The 10,681-nt window shown below is 39.4% G+C and overlaps 1 pseudogene; it reads right to left on the bottom strand.

Annotated features, from left to right (window-relative positions):
• The window catches only part of LOC102843856, a 57,547-nt pseudogene extending 50,771 nt beyond the window's left edge, over positions 1–6,776 (bottom strand).
• Between the last annotated feature and the right edge of the window lie 3,905 nt (positions 6,777–10,681).

Here is a 10,681-nt window from a genome sequence, read left to right as displayed (position 1 = left end):
TCCTTCATTGGTACACAATCTCCCCCACACATCCCCCAACCCCAGCCCCACCCCAATATTATCCACTCAGCAATCCTCATTCCGTACTCTTATGATAAACATAATGTCCTAAAATATAATACCTTTAAACTATTCTCTCCCTCATAGACTTCAGTGCAGTACACATAATTATGTTTAAATTCATTTCTTACCTGAAAGGTTGGCATTTCAATCCTAGCCAAGCATTCTCAGGGAGAAATGGAAATCATCGTGTTTTGATTTTAAATATATTTTCTTTAGACCTGTCACACACCAAGTACTTGAAGTGTACTGCTCTTATTAGTCTCCACAAACACAGGTGCTACTTGACCACATTTCTCACATTAAATAATCGAGCCAGTCCGGGACAGAATGGCTGGCACTTTCCCTAACAGCATGTTCTTATCTACTACTCCTTTTTCACTGCTGATCCAGGTACACACATCCACACATGGAAATCGTGACCTGAGACATTGTTAGGAACAGAATAACATCATTTCTTGGTTTCAGGCACCTGAAAGACAACCTGGAGTGCATCAGAGGCATCTCAAGGGCTGATGAAGGCAAACTTGAGCAGCCTGGGAGAGCATCATGGAGCAAATGGAAATATTGTCCTCACCACCAGGAAACATAAATATTAAAATCTGGAGGGCAAAGAAGTGGTGTTGCTTGGACAGAGGCCCCATGCAAGCCTCCCTGAGTAAGGGGCAGGATTTCTCTTCATTCCACATACTGCCAATGGTGGGAAAGAGAGGAAAGGAGTTAGTTCCCTGCTATTTTGTGGTTGTGTAAATTCTATGACAAGCATCTCCCAAAAGTCTGCAGGTAAGTTAAGGTTTATCTGTCTCAGCTTCCTCTTTGCTTGAATTTGAATGAGCAATGAACTGAGCTGGACTCAGCCAATTCCAATTTGAAGAGATCAATATTCTAAAAAATATCAACACTTACACTAAATGCTTTTAAATTGGAGCATATGCCTAGAACTAGAAATACAGCCTCATTTTTATAATGCAAGATACATTCTGTGAAATGTAACATTATAATTTTTTTTAATATAGGAAATGGACATGTCTAAAATGAAAGCAATATTTGTCCACTAATTTTCCTCATTGTTTTATAATATTTATTTCACTTCCAAATCCATACTTTTTCATTGACTCTTCTTGCCAAAATCACTACTGCTGGTTTAGCTGTGGTAAGACATGATTTACATCATAGTAAACGTGTGTGTGTGTGTGTGTGTGTGTGTGTGTGTCTGTGTGTGTTATTTCTGGGATTCCCATTCTTCTCATTGTTAGTCTCATGACTTGTTGTTATCCTCACAAATAACCTTTGCATAGTCCATAAAACACAAATTATTAATTTTGAGATTAACAGTCTTTAAGTGGTACAGCAATAGTCTCTATATTTTCTGTAATGAAGTAACTTGGAGTGGCTGCAATGTTGAACACTGTGTCATTGTTGTGTCAAATACCATAATGGTATCATGGACATTGGAGGAGCTTCCAGATTGATTCTGGTTCGGAAGCAGGAGTGGTGTCCATTTTCTTAACCAGATGCCTCTGGAAACACTATAAATGTAGAGATACAGACCAGTGTTCTATTTTGGAGGAACAGCCTTCTAAGTTGTACATCATTCTTCTGTCAATTTGCTGTACTGAAGTAATTTGGGTTTGCTTTGATGCTGAACCTTGTTCCATTGGAGCGTCAAATGTCATAAACGTTTCCCAAGGTGAAGAGTGTTTGGTGAGCTCCCAGTTTAAAACAGGTTTGGAAGCAGGAGTGGCATCTACTTCCTAAACCACATGACTATGGAAATTCTATGAAGTTGAAGAAATGACCATAGTTATAGAAAGATATCAGGTCTTTTATTCATAAAGTCACTATGAGTGTGCTCAACTCATTAGTAATCAACAACAACAACAAAACAACAACAACATATATAAAATGAGATTCCAAGAAGACAGTGCTCATGCAAAACCTATACTTAGACCAGGAAACAATCATATGAACAGAATACAGAAACATTGTTCTGTGTCTGTCCAAAATTAAAAAAAAAAAGGAATGCATCAGGGATGCATCATGTCTCCACACATTTTCAATCTGTACATAAAGCAGATCATTTGGGAGGAAAAATGAATAATGTGGCGTCAGGATTGGAGGAAGGGAGACTTATCAACAACCTGCGTTATGCAGATGAAACCACCTTGCTCAATGAAACTGAGGAGAACTTGAAGCTTTTGTTGCAGAACGGCAAGGAATGAGTCTTCAATATGGATTGATGTTCAACATCAAGAAAACAAAGATTTTTATCGCTAAGGCAACATTATAATAAATAGAGAAGAGATTGGGATTATTAATAATTTCAGCTTGCCCTGTTCCACATTCAACATTCCTGTATGAGCAGTCAGGAAATAACAGGACAAATTGCACTGGGAAAATCTTCAGTCAGGGACCACTCCAGAGTGCTATAGAATAGTGATGTCAATCTAGAGACTAATGTGCCCCTGACCCAGAGCATGGTCTTCACAATTACTCGCTGTGCATCAAAGAGCTAGACAATGACTAAGGATGGCAGAATAACAATTGATGCCTTCGAATTGTGGTGCTAGAGAAGACTAAATAATCCATGGTATTGAATATACCATAGACTGCCAAGAGAACTATCAGGTCTGTCTGGGAGGGACTGAAATTAGGTTGCTGCTTGGAGACAAGGATTGTGAAGCTCTGCCTCACATACGTTGGGCGTGTTACCAAGAGAGATCAGTCCTTGCAGAAGTGCATCATGCTTGGAAGAGTAGAGGGCCAGTGCAGGAGAGGAATATCCTCCATGAGAAGAATTGACACAATGACTGTGGCAATGAGTGCAGGTGTGTGTTAAAGAAGTGAGATTGGCTCAAAATAGGGCAGGGTTAAGAGTTAATGTTCACAGGATCAACTGAATGCATATATAGATATATATAGATAGAGATGAGAGAGAGAGAGAGAGTTGTTGTTGTTGTGAAGTGCTGTTGAGTTGTAAGCGACTCATAGCAACCCTATGAACGAAAGTCCTCAACACTTGTCTGACTTTCATCCTTTCTCCAGGTTCATAGGGTTTCCAGAGGCAAGCTATTTATGGAAGTGGATTCCATTCCTGCTTCCAAGCCTTTTTTATTCGAGGAGTTGCACCAAACATTGTCGACCATGGTAACCATTATCACATTTGACACACCATTGTCACAATATAATATGTATGATTGTCATCAAGCCAGAAGGAATTCATAGTGGCAGAGAACTCTACTGTCTACTCCACAGCATGCAGTTTGAATTCACTAGCTGCTCTAAGGTAGAAACATAGACAAATTCATCTTTTGTAATTTAGAACCTTTGAAAACTCACTGAAGAGCTAATATGAATCAATTCTAACTTGATGACACATAACAACAAAGATATATGTGTAACATTTTAATGTATATACAGTAAATCTATTGTTTTCAAGTCAATTTCATTTGACAGAGATTCTATAGGGCAGTGTACAAATGCCCTACAGCGTTTTAAAATCTGTAATCTTCACGGAACTAGACTGCCACATCTTTTTTTTGTTTGTTTGTTTTCATAACTTTGGAGTTCAATCTACCAATCTTTTGCTTAACTGCCAAGTTCCTAACTTCTGTATCACCAAGTTGTGATCCATCTTTGTCTAAATAAATATCTAAGTGATAATAATTTGTATGTGTAAATACAAATTTTTGGCAAACTCCTCTCATGCCTTACCTGCAGTACTTCACCAAACTGCAGCTTCTACACAGGGAGATGAGTCATTCGGAAGAAACACATTTTTCCATTTGTCAATATTAATCTTCCTCTTTCACCCCCTCTTTTTTACTTCTGTTCTTCATCATACCTACACATTTTGCACCTGAAGCCCTCTGTGATTCTGACAGAAATATCAACTTGTGGGAGTGTGCTCTGACTTGTGACTTCCTCTGATCTTTAAACTTAACTAAGAATAAATTCACAACTCTTGTGTACTTATGTACATATCTTACTCACAGTTTTTACTGATATGGAGTTCATCCAGGTTTTGCATTTCAGTAATTTTATTTTATTAAGGTAAAAGACAAGAAGTGAATACATTTTTGGCCATAGTAGACTTGACTATAAACTTTATTATGCCAAGTAACACATCTAAACAAACTTTTTCTTTCTTTCTTTCTTTTTTTTTTACTGAGTTGATTATGGTGAGATATGTATCTTTATTCAAGGGCTACCAGAATACAGTACAGCCACCTTGTAATGAGGGTGGCATGGAGTCTGAAGGATCTACCATGTGACAAAAAGCCAAGTTTCAAGAATTAAAAATGGAGAGATCACTCACAATCCTGAGTACGATGAGGAAGGTAACAGTACATTCAAGCAAAAGGTTATAAAAATAATGTCTACACAGTTTATTGGCAAGGTCTGAAGACGAAAACTAAATTTTCGACCATGAAAGATGTTCACCATCACCCAGAGGCTGGGATGCCTGCCTGGAGTTGAGGCTGACATGGAAATCCAGTACTATTGAGGTTATGTGGTAAGTCGCAAAAGACATGATAGAATAGAACATTTGCATTCTTTTATTTCAAGGAAAATAACTCTTAAGAGAGAGCTTGTGGTTATAGTCCTTTGTCCTGCCTATTCAGCTATTCACAGCTTAAATATATCTTTTCTTTTTATTTTTTATTAAATTTTATTAATTTTAATGAACATTTACGAGATTTTGGGTTTCCATTCATTCATTGTTGCACTATTTTCTCTACCCTCCCCCCACAGTCTGTTCCTCTTTTTATTTTTTCTCCTTGAAAGTCTGTTTTAATTGTCCCATTGCATATGAGCAAATGGCTATGATATGCATGTCAGAAGAAACGTCATCACTTTGGCCTCATGGCCAGGGAGAGTCTTCTGTGGGGAACAGCCTGGGTAGGTCCACATTTTGGCTGTGCTATCGTAAGTTCCGGTGTGTAAGAAATTCCTGTGGATAGGCTCAAATCAGTCACCAAGTTCTGATGGGCAAGGATAGGATTGATGCAGAGTTGCCGTCAAAGCTCCCATACTTTGCAAGTGTTGTCATCACTGCCAGTTGCAATGTGATAGTCAATAGAGGAGAAAAAAAAATGCATTCCATAGATTTCCTTTGGGTGGTCTTTGAGGAACATGATATATCATCCTGTGCCCAGTTCCCAAACCTGACCAATAGCATGTAGACCCTCAGTGCCAGTCAGAGTCATCTTGACAGAAGGTAATGTCATACACACTCATGTTGTGGCTTTTCTGATGTAGGATCTCCTCTTAAACCTCCAAAACCCACAAGCACTGGAGTAGTTATAGTAAGTGTTACACAAGAAACAACCTGAAGTATTCCGTATTACTCAGGCCACATGCGCAGTATGGCCTTCAAAATATGCCACTGGCTCATCACTGTTAAGACTTCAAAGCTTTGCAAAACGATTAGCAGCATAAGAGCTCGTCTTTTGGATACAAAGAGACTGAGTGTGAACTTGGAATGGAATAAAATCACTCCTTTGTGTTATGTCCTCAAAGAGTATGAAGGAGTTTGCAATCAGGAACAGATGAGAGTCTTGTAGAGGCTTGCAAAGTCCACTCTAACAAGCTGTGGCTAACATTTGGAATTGGGACTGAAGTGACAATTTGGAATAGGCTGGTCACCCTCAATCTGATTGCAGAAATTATTCAAAGATCCAAGGTAGGTGTGTAGCTCTTGCACCTGAGAAGTCCTAGTTTATGGGAAGCCAATACTAAATATTTGTAATAAACTGTTCAGGATTGGGGGGAGGCAGGGTTCAAGCTAGAGTTCACCTGAGGCACCAAGGAAATCCTTAGGGGTTTGCCAGATTCTTGCATTTGCTAATCCCTCCTTCCTGAGTCAGGCAGAATGTTTTCAATAGAAAGAGCTTGGCTTCATTTGCACTGAATTATCTTTGTGATTTACTTCCAGATAATTTTCAATAAAGATACAGAGAAGCTTGGCTTGGGGTCTTCAGTCAGGAACTGCTGGCCCCTTGTTTTATGCTCTCTGCTGTATCTCATTTCTGGCTGTTTGTCTCATTATTAATAATTATAAAATTATTCTATTATTTGGGTCCCTCGGTCTGCAACACTAGTTGTCTCAGAAATCTCTATATGAAGACGACTCTCTTCCAAGGGTTTTACTGCCTTGGTTAGTAAGTAATTAGCACCTCATAGCCTAGCAAACTTTAGGCTGTTTAGTTCTTTGTGGCACCAGATTTACTGATCTTCTTGAGACATCATAGATTTTTCATCATCTCTTTGGTCTTTTTCAAGGTAGCAATATTAACTACTGAAAGGATACTTAATCTTTCTCTTCTTTCAGCAGGACCATCTTAAAAAAGCAAGAAATTCTCGTAAGGCTCTAAAGAGAGCCTTGACCTTACAATCATCTTTGGGGACGTCAATTATCTGGGCATGCTTTCTTTTCTCAAACTCTTCCAATACTTGATTGTATAGCTCGCTGCTGAGCTCTTCAATTGCAAACACTTTTCCAGAGGTTATGATAATATTCCATGCTTCCATTCATACTTTCAGTATGTTCTTCTTTTCTCCAAATTCCAGACCCTCTTTTGGGAAGATGCTTGCTCTCCTTCCCTTCTAAGCTTCCATTATAGATATGTGGTTTATTTACAACAGGAACAACTAAGTAATTAGGTGTCTTCCAGGTTTTGGTTGCGTGGGGGAGAGGGTTGTGAAGAGGCCATGCCGCAGAAGGAACCTGGTGCCACAAAACTCCCAGCGAACACTGAACTCTACATTCAGACTGACTGTCACTTAAACATCTTTTACATTTTGTATATGAATCAGAGAGTTCTGATAGCATAATCCAAAGGAAGTGGCACTACTGACTAAAATTGTGCTCATCTTTGGACGTTCACACCACCAATGATTCCTAGAGAGAAAGACAGGCAATTACCACCCAAGGGAAAATCTGCCTAGGGTCGGATACAATCAGTTCCAACTCGACAGCAGTGAGGTTCTGAGTTTTTCCTCCTGAGTCATACAATATACAAACTCAGAAGTTAATATGCCCCTGATATTGTTCCAGATCTTTTTCTTCCTCTTCTTTTTTTTTTTCTGAAAGATTTTTTCCTATTTTTTTTTAAATTTTATACCGGTTTATATACAAAGTTCCTACAATTCGTATGTTTTTCCACACTGAGTCTTTCCCGTTTCATCTTTAAATTTTATATTGGTTTGTTTACCAAGTTTGTATACCCTATATTTCACACAATTCTTCATTCATATTGTGTTTCATACAATCATTTCCACACCTTATGGTTTTTCTGGAGTTTTTAAGTTAAAAAACAAAACCAAAACAGAACTCATCTACTTTCAGTTGTTCCATAATTTTATATCACAAAATTGGTACTTCTTGTATTGTTGTTGTTGCTGTTGCTATGTGCTGTCGAGTCGCCTCCGACCCATGTCGGCCTTACCTAGAAGCTATGAAGCCTGCCCTGTCCTGACTCAATATCACTAATTCCGATACACCAAACCCCATTGCCTCAGTCATTGTATCAATTCATCTCACCTGAGGTTTTTCTCTTCTGCATTGTCCCTTCTCCATTCCAAGCATGATGTCCTTCTCCAATGACTGGTCTCTCCTGGCCATGTGCCCAAATTATGTGAGACAGAGCTTCAAAATCCTAATCTCTAAGGAAGAACTTGCTTTCACTCTCTCCAAGACAAATCTATTTGTTTCCTTGGCAGTACATGTTCAAGGCTCTTCTCCAGCACCACAGCTTGAAGGCATCTATTCTTCTTCTGTCATCCTTAGTCATCGTCCAGCTCTCTGAAGCCTTACAAGTAATTGTGAAGACCATGGCCAGGATTAGGCTAAACTTAGTCTCTAGACTGACATCATTGCTTTTCAGTACTCTAGAGAGGTCCCTGACAGCAAATTTTCCCAATGCAACTCCTGACTGCTAGTCTTGAGAGTGTTGAGTGTAGAGCCAAGCAAGCTGTAATTGTTAACAAACTCAGTCTCTTTTCCATCCATCATTGGCCCAGTGTTGAGCATCTTTGTCTTTCTGATGTTGAGCTTCAATCTATATTGAAGATTATAGTCCTTGATCTTCTGCAGCAAGTGTTTCAGGTATTCTTCAGTTTCAGCAAGCAAGATGCATCATCTGCATAACATATGTTGTTGATGAATCTACCTCCAATCCTAATGCCACATTCCTCCTCATAAAATCCTGCTTCCCAAATGATCAGTTCTGTATAGATTGAAAAGGTATGGAGACAGAGTGCATCCCTAATACACTTCTTTCCTAATTTTGAACCATGTCGTGTTTCCCTGCTCTGTTCTGAAGACTGATTCCTGGTCCAAGTATAGGTTTCACATAGGTATAATCAAGTGTTCTGGGATTCCCATTTTCCTCAAGGTTAGCCCCAGTTTTTTTGTGATCCATATAGTCAAATGCCTCTGCATAGTCAAACACAGATCAACATTCCTCTGATACTCTTTGCTTTCTGCCAAGATCTAGCTAGAGACATTGGCAATAATGTCTCTAGTGTCATAACTTCTTCTTTTTTTTTTTTTAAAGTGTAATTTCCATTTTATTTTCAGACGAGTTTTTTCTTCAGCCTTTTAAGGAATCAAATCCTTACATAGGCTTTGGTGGTGGTCGTGGGGCAGCACCTGCAGGTCTAAATCTAGGTGGAGGTGTCCGGTCGTTTTGGGCTTCACGAGAACCGTTCCTCACGACCTTGCTGTGAATGGCACAACTCACACAGTAGTGCAGTTTCACATAGAGCTTTGGAAGCACATAGGCGTCGAAAACACTCGCTTCGGAAATGTCCCTGACAGCAGCTGCCTCTACTATATTTCGAATTACGAACTTCTTAATTGCCTTGTCTTTGGGCACGCACCGGGCGCAGTTCGTGCAGCGAATAGGCTGCACGTGGCCGCGGCCCTTTTTGGCACGACCGTTGTTTCTCCTTTTCTTCGTCATGTTGGAAGCGAGGATCCGAGAGCCATAACTTCTTCTAAACACAGCTTGTATTTCTGGTAGTTCTCTGTCAATGTACTGTTCTAGTAATTTCTTGATAATCTTCAGCAGGATTTTGCTGGTGTTTGATATTATTCAATAATTTTCACACTCTGTCAGGTTGTTGTTGTCGTTACGTGCCATCGAGCCCCTTGCAACTCATAGTGACCCTATGTACAACAGCCCTAAACTCTGCTCTGTCCTGTGCCAATCGCACTGTCTCTGACACTCTCATCCCAATTATTCCAGTCACTGAATCAATCCACCTCATAGAGGGCCTTCCTCTCCTGCACTGTCCCTCCACCCTCCCAAGCGTGATGTCCCTCTCTAAGGACCGGTCTTTCCTCACAACATGTCCAAAGTATGTTAGATGGAGCCTCAGAATCCTTGCCTCCAAGGAGCCACCCTGTTTAACCCTTTCCAGGACAAACCTGTTTGTTTTCTTAGCAGTCCATGGTATTCTCAATACTCTTCTCCAGCACCACAGCTCAAAGGCATCAATTCTCCTTCTATCCTCCTTGGTCATTGTCCAACTCTCTGATGCATAACAAGTGATTGCAAAAACCATGGCCTGTATCAGACACACCTTAGTCTCCAGAGAGACACCATTGCTCTTCAGTACTTTGGAGAGGTTACCTTTTTTTTTTTAAGGGGAATAAATATGGATTTCTTACAGTCAGTTGGCCAAATCTTCCAGGTTTCTTGACAGAACTTGGCGAACATATCCAGGGCAGCATCTGTTTGTTGAAATGCATCAATCAGTATTGCACCAATTCCTGAGGCTTTATTTTTTGTCAAGTCCTTCAGAGCAGCCTGAACTTCCTCCTTCATCATCACTGTCTCTTGGTCATATGTTGTTTCTTGAGATTCTTCTGTCAGCCACTTCTGTTTGATACAATAATTCTGTATACTCCTTATATCTTCTTTTAATGCTTCCCGAATCATTCAGTATTCTGCCCATGTCTTTAAGCATTGCAACTCATGGCTTGAATTTGTTCTTCAGTTCCTTCAATTTAAGAAATGCTGAGTGAGTTCAGTCCTTTTGATTTTCCAACTCTAGCTTCTTTCATATTTCATTGTAATACTTTGCCTTTTATTTCGAACTGCCCTTTGAAATGTAGTACATAAGTAAAATTATGTTTCTTGGGTTTGATTATTCTGAAAAGTAAAAGCAAGAAACAGGGCTTATATCTTATATAATACTGGATTTGGTTGTTGAGAGATTTTTATATATTCAAACTGAATTCAGTGCTATCAAGTTAGAACTGATTCACAGTTGACCCTACAAATGTTTTAGGAAGCTGTAAATTCACAGGAGGAGATTGATTATCTTTCTCCCACAGAATCTACTGCAAAGCTGTTGGTAGATTCAAATCATCATAAATATGCACCCTTTGAATGAGCAGTACCGCTCTCAATGGACTATAGGTTGATGTCATGTTGTGGATTTCATTGAGAGGATTCCAACCTGCACCAATCCTATAGGACAGAGTAATATTACCCTCTAAGATTTTCAAGGTTGTAAAGTTTACACAAGATTATCAAGTCTATTCTTCTGAAGAGTGTCTAGTTTGTTCACACTATCAGCCTTTTTTTTTTTTTTTTTGAGAGCCAGA

Source organism: Elephantulus edwardii, unplaced genomic scaffold (genome assembly GCF_000299155.1).
Source record: "Elephantulus edwardii isolate Elephantulus edwardi_28Jun2011 unplaced genomic scaffold, EleEdw1.0 scaffold00010, whole genome shotgun sequence".
Classification (NCBI taxonomy): Eukaryota; Metazoa; Chordata; class Mammalia; order Macroscelidea; family Macroscelididae; genus Elephantulus; species Elephantulus edwardii.
Note: the sequence above shows the minus strand (reverse complement) of the source record. Positions and strands in the feature narration are given on the sequence as shown.